General features: G+C 34.8%; 1 non-coding gene across 1 annotated transcript; it reads left to right on the top strand.

The window, feature by feature from the left end:
- The first annotated feature begins 13,520 nt into the window (after nt 1-13,520).
- On the top strand, nt 13,521-13,621 carry LOC112632309. Its single transcript, XR_003121365.1, has one exon. It is a non-coding gene; the product is annotated as a small nucleolar RNA U13 (small nucleolar RNA).
- Nucleotides 13,622-15,455: the final 1,834 nt, after the last annotated feature.

Genomic DNA, 15,455 nt, shown 5'->3' with positions numbered 1-15,455 from the left:
CTATCACAAATAAATACTTCTAAAAGATAAAAAACTATGGTGTACAGTGATTAAAATCCATAATAAAGTCCTGTCTGTATTACAGAGGAAAATTCAAATGTTCATTGGATAGTAATGAATAAGTTTTCGCCTTCAGAGAACTTATATTTGGGCTAGAATCCTACCTCTAACAAAGAAAAATAGTATATTAATGAAAATATATTTTGGCTAACTTCAATTTTCTGAATATGGACTTTCCGAATGAGAGATTAATAACTTAGTGTATTGTTTGAAATGTGAATACCATTCATTTTAATTGATCTGAAAATGCTGTTAAGTAGAACCCATCTCATATATTGAAGATGAGAAAGACTGTGAGAGGCTGATGGAGGAGATTGTGGTGTGGGGGAAGGTGGGAAAGGAGAGAGGGGACAGAGGTCCAAAAGGGTCTTCCCATGACTGACATACTTGAGTTACAGCTGCTAAGATAGAGAAGAGAGTGCGTAATACAAAACATAGATGCCTTCAAAACAAATATTATATTTTGACTCGATAAAGAAACATTGGCATTTTTCAGCTTTAATTTAATTTATTACTCTCATGGAAATTTTGCCTCAGAATGCAAGTTCAGTTTCTGCACTCAATATGTTTATTCCTTATGCAGTAATTAAAGAGAAACATTGGCACTTTTTCAGCTTTAATTTATTACTGTCATGGAAATTTTGCCCCAGAATGCAAGTTCAGTTTCTGCACTCAACATGGTGGTTCCTTATGCAGTAATTAAAGACTTTTAGCTTAAATTAAATCCATCCCTGCAATATGTTCTGTGGGCTCTGGCATTAAATACAATGAATGTTATCTTTAATACAAATTAAGACCTTAAAATGTTTCATAAACTAGGCTAAAACATAAGCAATTCAACCTGAAAATAATCATTGTGGTATTGCAGCTGGTTCAAGCAGCTATATTAGAAGTGTCTACAGCTGGTCCTTTAAGCTACAATAAATGGGTTTGTTAAATACGTCATTTAAAAGCGCCCAATTTGACCTGTTTAATCACAGCCTAACACAGCCTCATATTGAAACGAAGGTACTCTCAGTCTCATTTAACAAATTTGCCTTCAGTGAGTTTGTAAGTTACAAGTGATATATTGAGTTTCCCCTGATAAAGTACCATTATTTGTGGACCCTCAGAATTCAGACATGTTTTAAGGGATCTCCTTTATGTGAAGGCCTTGTTGGGACTGGTGGCTGGATGTATGATGTGTATCATATATTAATATATATGGTAGGAAAGAGAGAGAGAGGGGGAGATTGAAAGAATTAGCTCACATGATTGTGGGGCTGGTAAGTTTGAACTGTCTTGTGTGGGTAGCAGGCTGGAAAATCAGGCAAGAGTTGAAAGCCTCTGTCTTGAGTCTAAAATCTGTAGGTCTGACCAGCAAACTGGATACTCAGGCAGGATTTCTACGTTTCAGTCTTGAGGCAAAGATGCTTATTCTTCAGTAACCCTCAGTTTCTGCTCTTAAATCCTGATTGAATGAAGCTCACTCCATTTTTCTGTAAAGTCAACTGACTGTAAAGATTAATCAGATCTACAAAACACCTAATTGCAAATCAGGCTAGTGTTCAACCAAATAACTGGGCACCATTGCCTCACCAAGCTGACACATAAAATTAGCTATCACAACTGGTCACTAGGACTAAAACCTCAAGTAACCAGGAAATAGCGGCTACCCCTTAACCCCTGAGACTGAACACCAGGTAGGCAAGGGGCTTATTTCTCAGGGACTCAGGGACTCTGTTAACACAATATGGCCTCCCAGTGTCCTACTTGAAATCCGGGGTTGGTCTCTGGGATCTCTTGCCACAGGTGGATCCTGTATTCTAGCTGTCTTATCAACACTTGGAAACTGCCCTAATGCCTCTCTGCTTCTCAGAGGTTTTCTGTTCCACTTCTTAGCCTCCTTCCATGTGCAACTTCAGAATTCAACAAATGTCTTAAGGAGAAAGATAGCAGAACACTGGACTCAGTTCGCTACCCTTTCCTTTTAAGGCGATTTCTTGGCCCTCAAGGTCTCTGATTTTTGTTAGTCTAACCCAAAGAGTCAGCCAAAAGCTTTGCTGGCTTTTCTCCTTCCTAGTAGGTGGCCTGAGGCTTCTATCCGCATACTCAGTTTCTTTTAGCAGCAAATGCCTTGAATGAAAAAATGGATTCAGAATGGCAGCCCATCTCTGTTGCACTGATCCCTTCTCTGCATTTTGTCTTAGGTTCTGGTACTTTGAAAACTTTCTGGTGACTTAAAGCAGATGTTTTCTGCTAGTTTTTCTCTATTCTAATTGTTTTCAGTGGGAGTGTTTGTCAGCTATATACTATTCCATCATACTCCTTTTTATCTCTCTTTTGTAGCCTCTCTCCAACTTCTTAATACATTCAATCCTTCAATCCCTATCAAACTTGTTTTGTTTCAGATTAAGAGGTTAAAAAATTTTATTCCCAAGTATCTGAATTCTTCAACATCATTTTCTCCCACTCTGAGCAGAATCACTATATCTCCATAGGTTCTCTTATAGACAAATTTCACTAATATTTTCTAGGTATTTTGTCATTTAGGTGTTGACTTTCATTTTGTTCCTAGATTTGAAGAAAGAGGGCTTTTTAAGAAAATTAATTTCCAGGTGATAAGCTTTTCCCCCTAGTTTTGTTTTTATGTTGTAATTTTATTATATTATGGAAATATCATGTGTCTGTTCTATTTGTTGGAATTTATTGAGTGTTATTTGTATCTTAATATATGATCTCTTATTGTGTTTCATAATCACTAAAAATATACAAATTCTGTGAATGTTTATGTGTTTGTGAATGTGTATGAACATATAATCGATTAAATTATTTTGTTCTCTATTTCTCAGATTTTTGAATTTGTCCTGTTGTAGGTCAATAGATACAAATTAACATCTTCAACTATGACTATATTTCTATTTCTTCTGTTTTCTACAATTTCACTTTATGAATATTGATGCTATTATTCATCTACATGGATTTGACATTTTATCATTAGATAGGGAACTTATTTGTCTCTTCTAATGTCTTTTGCCTAAAAATCAACTTGTCCCTGCAGTAGGTAGTGTTATCCTATTTACATTTTTTTGATAATACAGATATATTAGGTCTTAGTTTTGTTGTGCTTTCTTTTTACACTGCTTTAAAAAAAATCTTTATCTGTGTTTGGCTTTATTTAGTGAAGATAACTAAAAGCCAAACACAATCAAAAAATTGTGTTTGTTAAATAAACATACATCTAATGTGTTTTTAATGGTCTTAATGGTTTTTAACGGTCTTAATGGTCTTTTAATGGTCTTTAATGTCCTATTGTGTTTCATAATCCTAATAAAAGAGCATTAAAAGATAATTCTTTTAGCTATTAATATTACTTCTCCCCAGAAAACGAGGACAGCAGTGTCAGAGTTGCTCAGTATTTAGTCTCTCTCCTTTCCCTGTCTCACTGACAGACACTTCCTAAAAAGATTGTGGGTTTGTGTGTGTCCCCCTTCAGTTATCTCTTCTCTGCTCTTCCATGGAGCCAAAGAAGACCAAGGAAACTTCAGCTTTTGGCCCTCATGCCCCGTTCCGAACAAAGAATTGCTGACTTTGCCTCCTGGGTGGTAGGTAGCACTTTCTTTGGAGCCCCTTCTCTGCCAGCTTTAGGTATTCTCCTTCAGTGGCATTTCAAAGCTTAGCTTGATCTTCCCTACACTTGATAGTCTTTCTTCTGTAATGGCTTAGGTTACAGATTCTGTGTTTCATTGTCCCTTTTTTGTGATTTTGTATTGAATCACAAAGAAGGAAATGAATAGAACGTTAATCTGGAATCTTAAAAGAGAAAAATAATAGCTAACACTTAAATAGTACTCTGTATATGCCAGGTACTGTTCAAAGCATTTTTTTCATGTAATAACTAATAATCTTCACTTTGCGAATGAGGAAACAGTGACACAGAGAAGTGAAGTGACTTACCTTAGGTAAAAAATAATGAGAATAAATAGATAAGCCAAGATTTGAAGTTAGGCAGGTGTGCTCCAGAGTCCACGGTGCACTTTGCTATACTGCCTTTCAATCTCATTTATTTAATAATTTATACTTTTCTTGCTGTTGTGTCATTTTCCTTTAATGTATATGTGAATACATAGACTCAAATTATTTTAATTGCTATCCTGGTCTTCCTGTTCAGTCATGAATCAGTGCCATTCTCTGTTTCTTTCTTTCTTTTGGTAGTTTCAAATGCATTTTAATACCTGTGAGGTAAATTCTCACTGTTTTAATTTTTCAATTTTGTTCCTAACTACTCCATTATCTTTATTCATACAGATGAACTTTGAAATCATTCTACCAGGTTTCTAAAAAATCATCTAGTGATATTTTCAATTAATTGTATTAAACGTGGAAATTATTTTGAGAAGAAATGATACATTTATAGGACTCTAGTTCACTACATTTATCCTTTTATAAATAGCATTCTTATTTATTTACAAGACTGATCAATAATAAAAAAGAGCAGGTATAAGTGAAACAGAGTGAAAAAGGATTTTGGACACAACACAAATTTAGAAATATTAAATGAGTACTATAAATAATTCATAAATATGGATGCTTATAAGAAGCTTTTGGTATTTAAAACTTGTAAGGGATTAATATCTGGAAAATACACGAAGCTCCTGCAAATCAACAAGAAAAACAATAATAGACTACTAGACAAAGGAGATGAGCAAGCTAATTACAAGAAAGGAAACACAAAAACAGATGAAGAACTAAATGCATTAATAGTTGGAAAAATTCAAATTAAAAAACATCAACTGTCACCTTACATGTTAGACTGGCCAAATTAGGAAGCTGGATAATATTACACGTGGGCACATATATGGGCATAGAATCACAACTGCTTCTGTGTGGTTGATGTTCATGCAGACAGCGACAGACAGTCATTCTAGGGAGCAACCTGGCATCCACATTAAATCAAATATATTCAGATCCTATAACTCAGTGTTCAATTCCTGAGATCATGTCCCAAAGAAATTTGCATACAGGTCCAAAAGGGGACATGTACAATGATGTCAATCTCAGCATTGTTCTTGGTGGCTTGGAATTACAGGTGACTTGTAAGTTCACCACTGGGGGATTTGAGAGGTAAAATGTGTGAGATCCAAACCGTAGAGTTTTAAACAGCAACTAGGATAGGTGCATCCAAGGCAACATAAATTTTATGAATGAATAAATAAATGTTAAGTAAATTAATGTAAACAAAAGGAAGATGTCTGTAAATAGACCAATAATGATAATGACAATATGGCATAAAGTGAAGACAATGATGGCTACAACTCTGCTTCTGAGATCCAACTCACCAAAAAACAAGTAGCAATAGAGAAAATCTCGTGTCTGCTTGTGTATTGAGAAATTCCTTCCAAAATATAGCTTTGGTATTTTAGAGTCATACTAATCTTCTCCGCTCTGATAGTGAATTTTTTATTATTTAAATTATTTTAAAATGTATAATGGGACAGTGAAACTTAAAAACTTATTAGCACAAAATGGCCAGGGAAATAATTTTGTTTTTTGAATTTCCAAATCTTTCCATCTCTAATGAGATAAAGTGGCCAGTAGTCAGGTCCACTCTCCTCTGTCTGTATTTTGGGAGGAAATATCCAAAGCCCCTCCTCCAGTTCTACTCCTATGGCCAGGAGCTAGGAAAAGTGCTGCAAAAAGACTGAGTTCTAGGCAGAGACCTTGTGTAAATCTTGTTTGTTCACTGCCTAGATCCATTCTGGTAAAGTAAAGGCCAAGTACCAAATATGGGAGCTCAGCCCAGTTTATTTCCAATTTATGTGTTTTGCTATAAGAATGTTAGTATTATCAGCAAATTGGAGGATTCATCCAATCTCCAATCTTGGTTCTTTCTTCCTAATTATTTTATGAACAGGTTAAATAAAACCAGTCTCAGATATGATCTTTATGGGGCCCCAACGCCTACCTTTCTCTTTACTTCTTATCTCAATCCACCACATGTATGTTAATGCTACAACCTCCTCTTATGAAGTGACATCATTTTTGTACCCATCCATCCCCATATTGATTCCACACTTCTCCAAGCATGCACTATTGAGATTTAGATGTGATTTACTTTATCCCAAGTTCCCAGGTGTACCCTGGTTATATTAGGCCACTTAAGTCATTTCTGTCCTCTTCACCATAACACTTGCCTAAGAGTCAATCTTGCAGGTCCAGTTGTGGTGCTGCCTAGGACTTTGGTTTAATTGGGAAGAGACGCTCTCTCTGACCTTGGATGTGAACAAGGAAGCATGTAACCATGATTTTTCTGGAACCCACGTTGAGGCATGGAGGAGGATATTGCTGAATTAATTTCAGAGAAATAGGGTTAGAGCACTGATCAAAAGATGCCTGAAGCCTGATTATCCACAGACAATTTTCCGTCATCATTTAAGTCACTTTGAGTTGGGTTTTCTATTATTTCATCCTAACAGACACAACTGCTTAGACAGACTAATCTTTATTTCCCAACTGACTTCTAGAAAAGGTCTCTAAGGATAACTCTTCTCTATCTGGGTTAAATGGTCTATTTCATCCCCAGACTTTGAAACAGGCAAGAATTCAGAGATTAAAAAGTCAGCAAGCCCAGATAGTAAACCATCTCTCTTGTTCAAAAACTCACTTCCTGGCTTTCTAAATTTCAGAGTTAGAGAATCTCACAAATGCAAGAGATTCAGAAGTCATACTTATCAGCATGGTCGACTTGGTAATTCATGACTCCTGATTCAGCTTAAGGCTGGTAACCTCTCCTTCTTTGTCTATGAAATTCTCTGGGAGGAGAATCTGCCCACATGTTAATACCAGATTTAAGGACTACTCGGGAGTTATCTTTGTTGATGGAACATAGTTTAATGCTGTAATACTATGAAATCATGGCAAATGTTTGTATAATGCCTACAATGTGCTAGACATGTTCTAAGCACTTTATGTAACTCATTTAACTTGCATTTAATCCATATTACACCATTTCAGGTAGATGCTATTATTATCTACATTTTGTATATGAGGAAACTGAGGGACAGAGAAGCTAAGAAACTTAGGCAAGGTCAGACAGCTAGTAAGTGTAGACTCAGAACAAATCTTGAGAGCTGGGTTCCAGACTACATGCTTAATAAGTACCTCAAGAGAGTAAAATGAATTCTATGTCAAGTATATAATGGTGAATTTTATAGAGGTTACATAATCATAGAGTTCATAACTATGAGTTTTTGTGATCTCCTTGATGGTTTTGCAGTGATCCATCCACCTACTGATTCCACAGTTCTTAAGAATGGCTGACCTCTATTTACAAGGTTGCTAGCAAACATTAGGTATGCCACTTCTGAAGAGGAAAATAATTATTTCATGGAAAGTTAACCCACTCATTTGTGGCTTCAGCCTACCTAAGCCTTGGTCTCAAAAGCTCTAAGCTGTGACCAATAGCTCACAGCTGTGCTGTGCTCAAATGTCTGCATGAAGAATATGATGGTGGTTCATCTCTGTGGGAGTTTGGTTATTGATTCTAAAAATTCCTTCTCTGATTGCACTTCTTCAGGATCAGGATGATACATCACTTTTTTCTTCATACAAATAAAAGTATTTGAAAATAAATACACATGAGATTTCTATATAATAACACTATATGCAAACAAGAATGGCTAATATTTAAAAAGACTGCTAATAGTAAGGATTAATGAATATGTGGATCAATCAGAATTCTCATATAATGCAGTTGAGAGTATATTTTGAAATAGCCACTTTGTACAGTTATTATTTATTATCTACCAAAGCTAAAGGCATCCTTATTTTTTGATCTGGCAATTCCACTTTTAGGTATATAACCAACAAAGTAACATGCGATATTCTCCTCAAAATACAATCACTGAAATGCATATTGCAGTATTAGTTGTAAAACTCAAAAACCGGGTGTGAGGGGGCAATCCCCAATACCCATCAGCATGATAGGTAAACAAATGTGATATATCCACACAATGAAATGTTACATCCATCTACAGATACATGCAAAAATATGGAGGAGTCTCACAGACATGGTGTTGAGCAAAAAAAAGCCAGACCAAAAAAGAGCACATACCGTATGAGCCATTTTATATAACACAAAAACTAGGGGAACTCCTCTATGCTGCTAGGTTACCCTGGATGGGCAGTGCTGGAGGGAGCATGGGGGCGTTTCTGAGATCCTGTTGTTATCCTGATTTTTTATTTGGGTTCTGGTTATGCAGATGTGATTAGTTTGTGAAAAGTTGTTGTGCTGAACACTTACGATGTACATACTTTTCTGCAGATATGTTGTACTTCAGTAGAATGTTTTTAAAGTACATGTATGCAGTTTTCCCTGCAGAGGCTCAGTGAAGAGGACAAACTGTCAGTCTCTCAAGACAGTGAGCTGTTTTGATCTTTCTCAGACAACGATCCTTGATTCCAGAGAAAAGCCTGACCAGATCCCATAACCTTTTAACCATGAAAGAACCAGAAAGACCAAAGTGAATGTTTAAAATATAGTTAACCTATTTTTCAGATTTCTAAAATGGTTGAGTGGAAAAAAAATCAATAGTATTTTTAACTAGAAAGATTGTCCCATGTTGACCTTTATATTAATTTTCTGGATAGTTGGATTTGGAATTTCAAAGCTTGTATTGTTTTTTTGGGGGAAAAATGTGAGTTTTCCAGTGATAGTGTTACTAACTATACAACTTGGAAGTCTGTGTCTATTTTGACAAAATAATTTGTGTTTAGTTTACTAACATTGTAACATATTCAGTTCTTTTTGGAGAAAGAAAAGAGACATATTATGGATAATTTGCATTGACTCTTCTCTTGAAGTTTTGCAAATAATACATGATCAATGTTCAAGATACCATTTCTGTTAGGAATTCAAATTCAATCATCATTGATAGAGAACTTCCTTTGCACAAAGCACCATTCTGGATATTTTATATTTTTCAATTAATTTAATTTTTATTTCAATTGTGTGATGTGGATATTTAACCCCATTATACAGATAAGGAAACTATAGCTATAGGGATTGATTTATCCAGCTAGAATTCTGACTCTAAATCTAGGACTTTTAAAAAATCATGCTAGGTAACCTTCAGAGACTGTCTTCTAGAAAATGTCATTGCAGAGAAATCTAGGAGGCAGGGAGCCATATCCTATTGTCACCAAGGCATCATCCTATGCTCATAAATCAGCAGATGTGAGGCCAGGAGAAGCAGGTATGGAGAAAGGAATACAGGCTCAGGAAGGTTATGGGCAGACAGGGAGAGCTTGCCAGGGAGAGCTTGCCAAGCATTTCCATTCTTTTCTACTTAGGATGAGGGCTAAACAAACAAAATACAGTCCACAGTTGTTTTCTCTGAATCAAACATGAGTTTGACTACCTTATTATAAGGAAATTTACCAGCCCTTTTTCATCTTTACCAGTTCTTTTTCATCTGCACAAGATATTGGGAAGGAGAAACAAACCACAGAGCCCTTTTGTCCCATGATCTTGACCTTGGAATTGCTAAAGAATGTGCTCATTTTTCTTTGTCAGAAGCTGTATTGGAACTGAAGAGTGAAGAAATTGAATTTTGTAAACAGAGTTCGGAAAAGACGCACTTTGGTTCCAGGAAAGAATTCACAGTGACTCCACTCAATGAGAGTTGAGTTGGCAGCTTCAACATCTTCTCTGGGAAGCCCCCGAGTAGCTTGGAGAATTGATGTTGCATAAAAGGATAATCATTGTCATTTAAAAGAATTAGTGTTTGGGTTCTTCAAGTGACATTGTGAGAAGAAAAATATTTATTAAAGATTGGCCTATAGAAGGAAAAACTAGATCCCAGAGACAATAACAAGAGAAAAGAGTAGTGATCTCAACTCTCCTCCTATTAGGGAAGAAAAAGCACACACACACACAAAAAGTAAAAAAAAAAAAAAAAAAAAAAAAAAGTTGGGGTGACTGAGATTTTATTCTTTATGCCTTTCCCTTTAAAACAAAAATAGACTTGGAAGTGGAATAGTGAGACCACTTAGATATGTACAAAATTTTGCTCTTAAAACTCTCCTTGACCCTTAGAACCTTAGCCCTAATTGCTATTTTCACTTCTAAATATCATTCTGCATGCATTCATTTATTTAATTGCTTGTGCCTACTGAGTCTTTTTTTCCCTATTACTCTGTTTTGAATTTGAATTGAGCAAACACATAACTTTGGTTGGAAACGTCAGCTTTCAGAGGCTTTTAATTTTCTTCTAGATTCCTTGAATAACCTCTAAATTACCACCATAAAAGCCAATTGATGCACAGAAATTTTTCCAAAGAGCGTTCATGGTTTTGAAACTTAAGCCTAGGGCTATCATTTGAGCAAAATCTTTTGTTATTTGTGAATTTGTTTTCATTTGGTTTTCCACTTGAAAATAATTAAATAATTTAAATTGAAACAAGTTGAGGTACATCTGGAAAGAGCAGCTGCCAAATAAATGCTTGTTGAGTTAATAAATAAATGAATGAATGGGCTAATATACTTAAATCTGATTCTGTCTCTGAATCTGAGGGAAAAAAAGTGGTTGACATTAACTCTTCCTTGATTGGTCCAAGACTTGTACAGGACACTGAAATCTCTACTTTCATCGTGAAGAGTCCTCTGGAATTTCTTTAATGAAGAGATCTTGAATATACAACTAGCCCTTAGAAGAGGTTACAAACTAATTGTCTCTGAGCTAAATCCAGCTCCAAACATATTTTATTTGACATTCACAGACTTTTAAATCATTTTAATTAAAATTTACAAACCAGGAGATTTTACCTAAAAGCATAGGTTCTATCTCTTCTTGTATTAGCTCTGCACTTCTCCACAGTATCACACACATGGACGAGAATAGCAGCTACTTGCTGTAGATAAGGCATAGGCTCTACAACTTACTACAGTCCACGTTTGCCCTAAAAGGAATTACTATTAATAAGTATTTGCACTGTTATTTTTCATGTATGTAGTAAGCATATATTTCTCTGTGTTACAAACTTAGACTGAGAGCTATATAATTCTAGAAAAAATGGAAAAAATCATCTGTTTTTCTTTTAATAGAAAAGTTCATTTTATATAAAAGTTAAACCTTTAAAAGAAAGTCTGCCTGGCTTCTTTGGGCATCTGTGCTTACAACTCTTGCCTTACTATCTTTTTTCTGTGATTCTTTGCTTTTTGTTTCTAACAAAGCAAAGAATCTCTATCACAGAAAAAAGACAGTAAAGCAAAAGGTTTGTTTCTGCTTTTGTTTCTTTTATACAAGTCATAATGGAGAGAAAATTTATTCTTGTCTACAAAACAAACCTTTTCCAATATTTTAATTTTTTCTCTCAAGGTTTATCTGAAAAGTGATTTCATCAACCCATGTTGGAAGCTTATCAGAGACTGTTGGTGTGAGACAAAAACTGGGGAGATGAAACCATGAGTCGATTCAGACAAAAAGTCAGTCATGATCTGGGACCTGGCATCACACACTGGGACTGAGCCAAGCTGGAGTCAGGCAGGAGGTCAAGGACCAGAGCACCAAAATCAGACAATTACCAAGAGGGGCCAAGTCAAGAACTTACTGGAAGAGCCAAGTCAGAGATCAGGAAACTTGAAGAAGAAAATATGTTTGGAACCTGTATCCTGTCTACTTCTCAAGACTTCAACACACATAGAAGCTTGAGGCCACATTGGGTTTTTGGCAACTAGGTTTATCTTAAACTTAAAAAAATGCTTTTAAATAATGTTCTAACTAATTTTTCCACCAGGTAACTTGATATAAACATACAAATGATTCCTTTAGCAACTTCTTTTAAAGTATACATTTTATTAAAGTATAACACACATTCGAGTGTTCAGCTTAGTGAAATTTTACAAGTGAACATACTAGATAAACAGCATGTAAATCAGTACATAAAACATTATCAGTACCTTTATGCCCCTTACCAGGCACTACTCTTCCAAGGATAGCCACTATGCTCATATACAACACACAGATTACTTTTTTCCTGCTTTTTATTTATACTAGTGAAATAATACAGTTTATGCTGGCTTCTTTTATTCAACATTATATTTGTGAAAATTATATATGTTACATGTAGCATTATTTTTCTGTTGTTGTAAGAAAATTCCACAATTTTGGCATTCATTCTATTCTTGATGGACATTTGAGTTAGTTTTGGTTTGATGTTAGCACAAAAAATTCTGCCATGCACTTTTTTTTTCATGTTTTACGGTAATTATATGTATGCGTTTCTTCTGGACATACGCTCACAAAGGAAATTGCCGAGTCATAAAGAATGCTCATGATCGGCTTTCCTAGAAACAGTCAAATAGTCTTCCAAAGTATTTATATCAACCTATATTCCCACCAAGAATTTAGGAGAGTTCTGTTTGATCCACAAAATCACCAACACTTGGGATTGCTTGTCTTATTCATTTTAGTCATTCTTGTAATTGTGAAATGATATTGGTTTCAATTAGCATTTGAACTTATCAAGTTGAACACTTTTCCTATGTTGGTCATTTGAATTTCTTCTTTTTGTAAAGTGTCTTTTCATTTATTTTGCCTACTTTATCTATTATGTTATCTGATTTTTTTTTCTATTCATTTTTGGGAGTTTTAAAATATACATTCTGTATATGAAATTTTTGGTGATATCTGTATTGCAATATCTTTGTTCATTCTGTGGCTTGTCTTATCACTGCCTTAAAAATATGATTTGATGGATTCTCATTCTTAATTACAATGTCTTCCAATGTGTCTCTTTTTCTTTATGGTTAGTGCTTCTAGATTGCATCAAGGTCATAAAGACATTCTTCTAAGTTTTAACCTAGGAACTTCATTGTTTTACCTATCGTATTTCAGTCTACCATCTGTCCATCTGAAATTAATTTCTATTTACAGTGAAAACAAAAATTAGGAATGAAAATTTCTTTTGTCCAATATGTATATCCACTTGACCCAACATCATTTATTGAAAGCATCCTTTCCGTTCCCCCACTACACTCCAACAATCAAGTGACCTTGAATATGTAGGTCTGTTTCTGGACCCTCTATCTGTTTCATTGGTCTGTATGTCTATTCTTGCACAAGTACCACACTGAAACTGCTTAATTACAACATTTCTTAATACCTAGTAGTGTATAAGCCAGTAAGGTTTGTTTTTCCTTTGTAATATTATCTTAGTTATTCTTAGATTTTTGCATTTCTGATATAAATTATAGAGACATCTTGTTAATTTCTACATGTACACATTCACACACACATACACATAGACACAAACTTGTTTGAAATTTTATTGGATTTTCATTAAATTTGTAGACATTTTCTCCATGTTGAGTCTCTTTATTCATTAGCATGGCTTTAGTACTTATTTATTAGGCTTTCAGCTTTTTCTCAAACTTACTTGTATTTCTCAAACTTACTTATATTTCTCAAAAGAACACATTGATTCTTTTGTATCTCACACGTGTGACTGAGTTTTTAGGCTCATGTGTGAGATATGCTTCCCTCAAAAATTGTTATGACTGTGGCATGTTACCTGTGTGATGTGAAAATAAAAAGGCCACACCATCTTCCCTAGGAAATTTAAAGGAAGATCACTACTATTTTTAAGCTTTTTGCTATTTCATTAATATATTCTTTGTCTCATTGCATAAGGAATAATTATTTAAAGTATAAAACTTTAAACTACTAAAAAAGAGGAGAGGAAGTCAATAAAATTTCATTCACGATCTCAATCATCTTGTATTAGTGTGTTGCATTACTATAAAGAAATACCTGAGACTGGGTAATTTGTAAGGAAACAGGTTTATTGACTCATAGTTCTGCAGACCGTACAACAAGCATGATGCTGGCATCGGCTTGGCTTCTAGGGAGGCCTTAGGAAACTTACAATAATGGAGGAAGGCAAACGGGAAGCAGGCCCATCTTACATAGCCAGGGCAGGACCAAGAGAGAGGTGCAGAGGCGCCACATACACACTTAACCAACCAGATTTCATGAAAACTCTCTCATGAGAACAGCACCAAGAGAGATGGAGCTAAACCATTGATGAGAAACTGCCCCCATGATCCAATCACTTCCCACCAGGCCCCACCTCCAATGTTGGGGATTACAATTTGACATGAGATTTGGGCAGAGTCACATATCTAAGCCATGTCATATCTTGTATACTCACGGTGAATATTTTGGTGTCAATATCTTCCATATATACCATTAAAAGGGTATCATATTATATATATATATGTTCCTGTGTATCCTCCTTTGTCTCTTAACAATCTTTCAGAAATATTTTCTTGCTCAAAAATTATCATTTAAACATGACTCTTTAAACTACTAAATAATACGATGGGCATCAAATGTGTGGATATCAAATAAACTATTTAATAAAGTACTTATTGGTAGTTTCAAATTTTATTTTTAGATTATTTTTTCTATTCTGAGTAATGCTGTAGCAAACACCCTTGTAAATAAATATTTGGTTTTATGACTATTACAGCTTTCTCAAAATATTGAAATAGAGATGGATGCACTTCTAAATGTTTAATTCTCATTGCTAAATTACTATGAAATGTTAACACCAATTGATATAAACCACAACATTGTAAGAAAAGGCCCATTTCTCTGGAACACCAAATGGTGTTGGCAATAAACTACATTTGGTAATTTCCCCCAGAAATATAAAATGCATTTTTCCAAGTTTCCCCTGAAAACTTCGGTGCCACATAAGCTCTTTAGGAGATAGAGCTTCATGGTTGGTATTCCTCTAGTGTTTTTCTCATATTACAGTCATATGACAGGATGAAGATTTTAGGTATCTCAATCTTTATTTTTTCTCTGCTTTCAACCTTCAGATCAAAGAAGGCAAAACAGAAAAAATATGACTGATAATGAATAAAAAGATGGATTGCAACTCATAATGGCTAGGGTTGGGAAAACAAGCAGGTTTACTATTGGTGGAAATGTATATTGGTATCAGTTTGAAAGGCAATTTGATGATGTCAGTATCTGTGAGCAGTTAAACACTTAAATGATACATATTCTTCACCAAGCAATTCCAGTTTTGTAAAGTTTTTCTGAAGGGAAAATTACAGAAGTGCACAAATACTCATAGAAATACTCAGTGCAGTATTGGTGAAATGAGGAGAAAAAAGAAAGAATGAAAGAAAAAAGAAAATGAACTACTGTCATGTAGAGAATGCCATGCCATAGTAGATCCATGGCACAGAATACTGTATTGATATATAAAGAAGATGCTATATATATGAATGAATAGATAGTTAAGATACTCTGTAGCACAAAAAGGAAAATGAAGACCAATAGCTGTATCAATTAGGATTGATTCAAATCTAATACAGAAATCTACACATGCAGGTTTAATTT

The sequence above is a fragment of the Theropithecus gelada genome, chromosome 9 (assembly GCF_003255815.1).
Source record: "Theropithecus gelada isolate Dixy chromosome 9, Tgel_1.0, whole genome shotgun sequence".
NCBI classification, from domain to species: Eukaryota; Metazoa; Chordata; class Mammalia; order Primates; family Cercopithecidae; genus Theropithecus; species Theropithecus gelada.
This window is presented reverse-complemented; position numbering and strand designations above follow the sequence as displayed.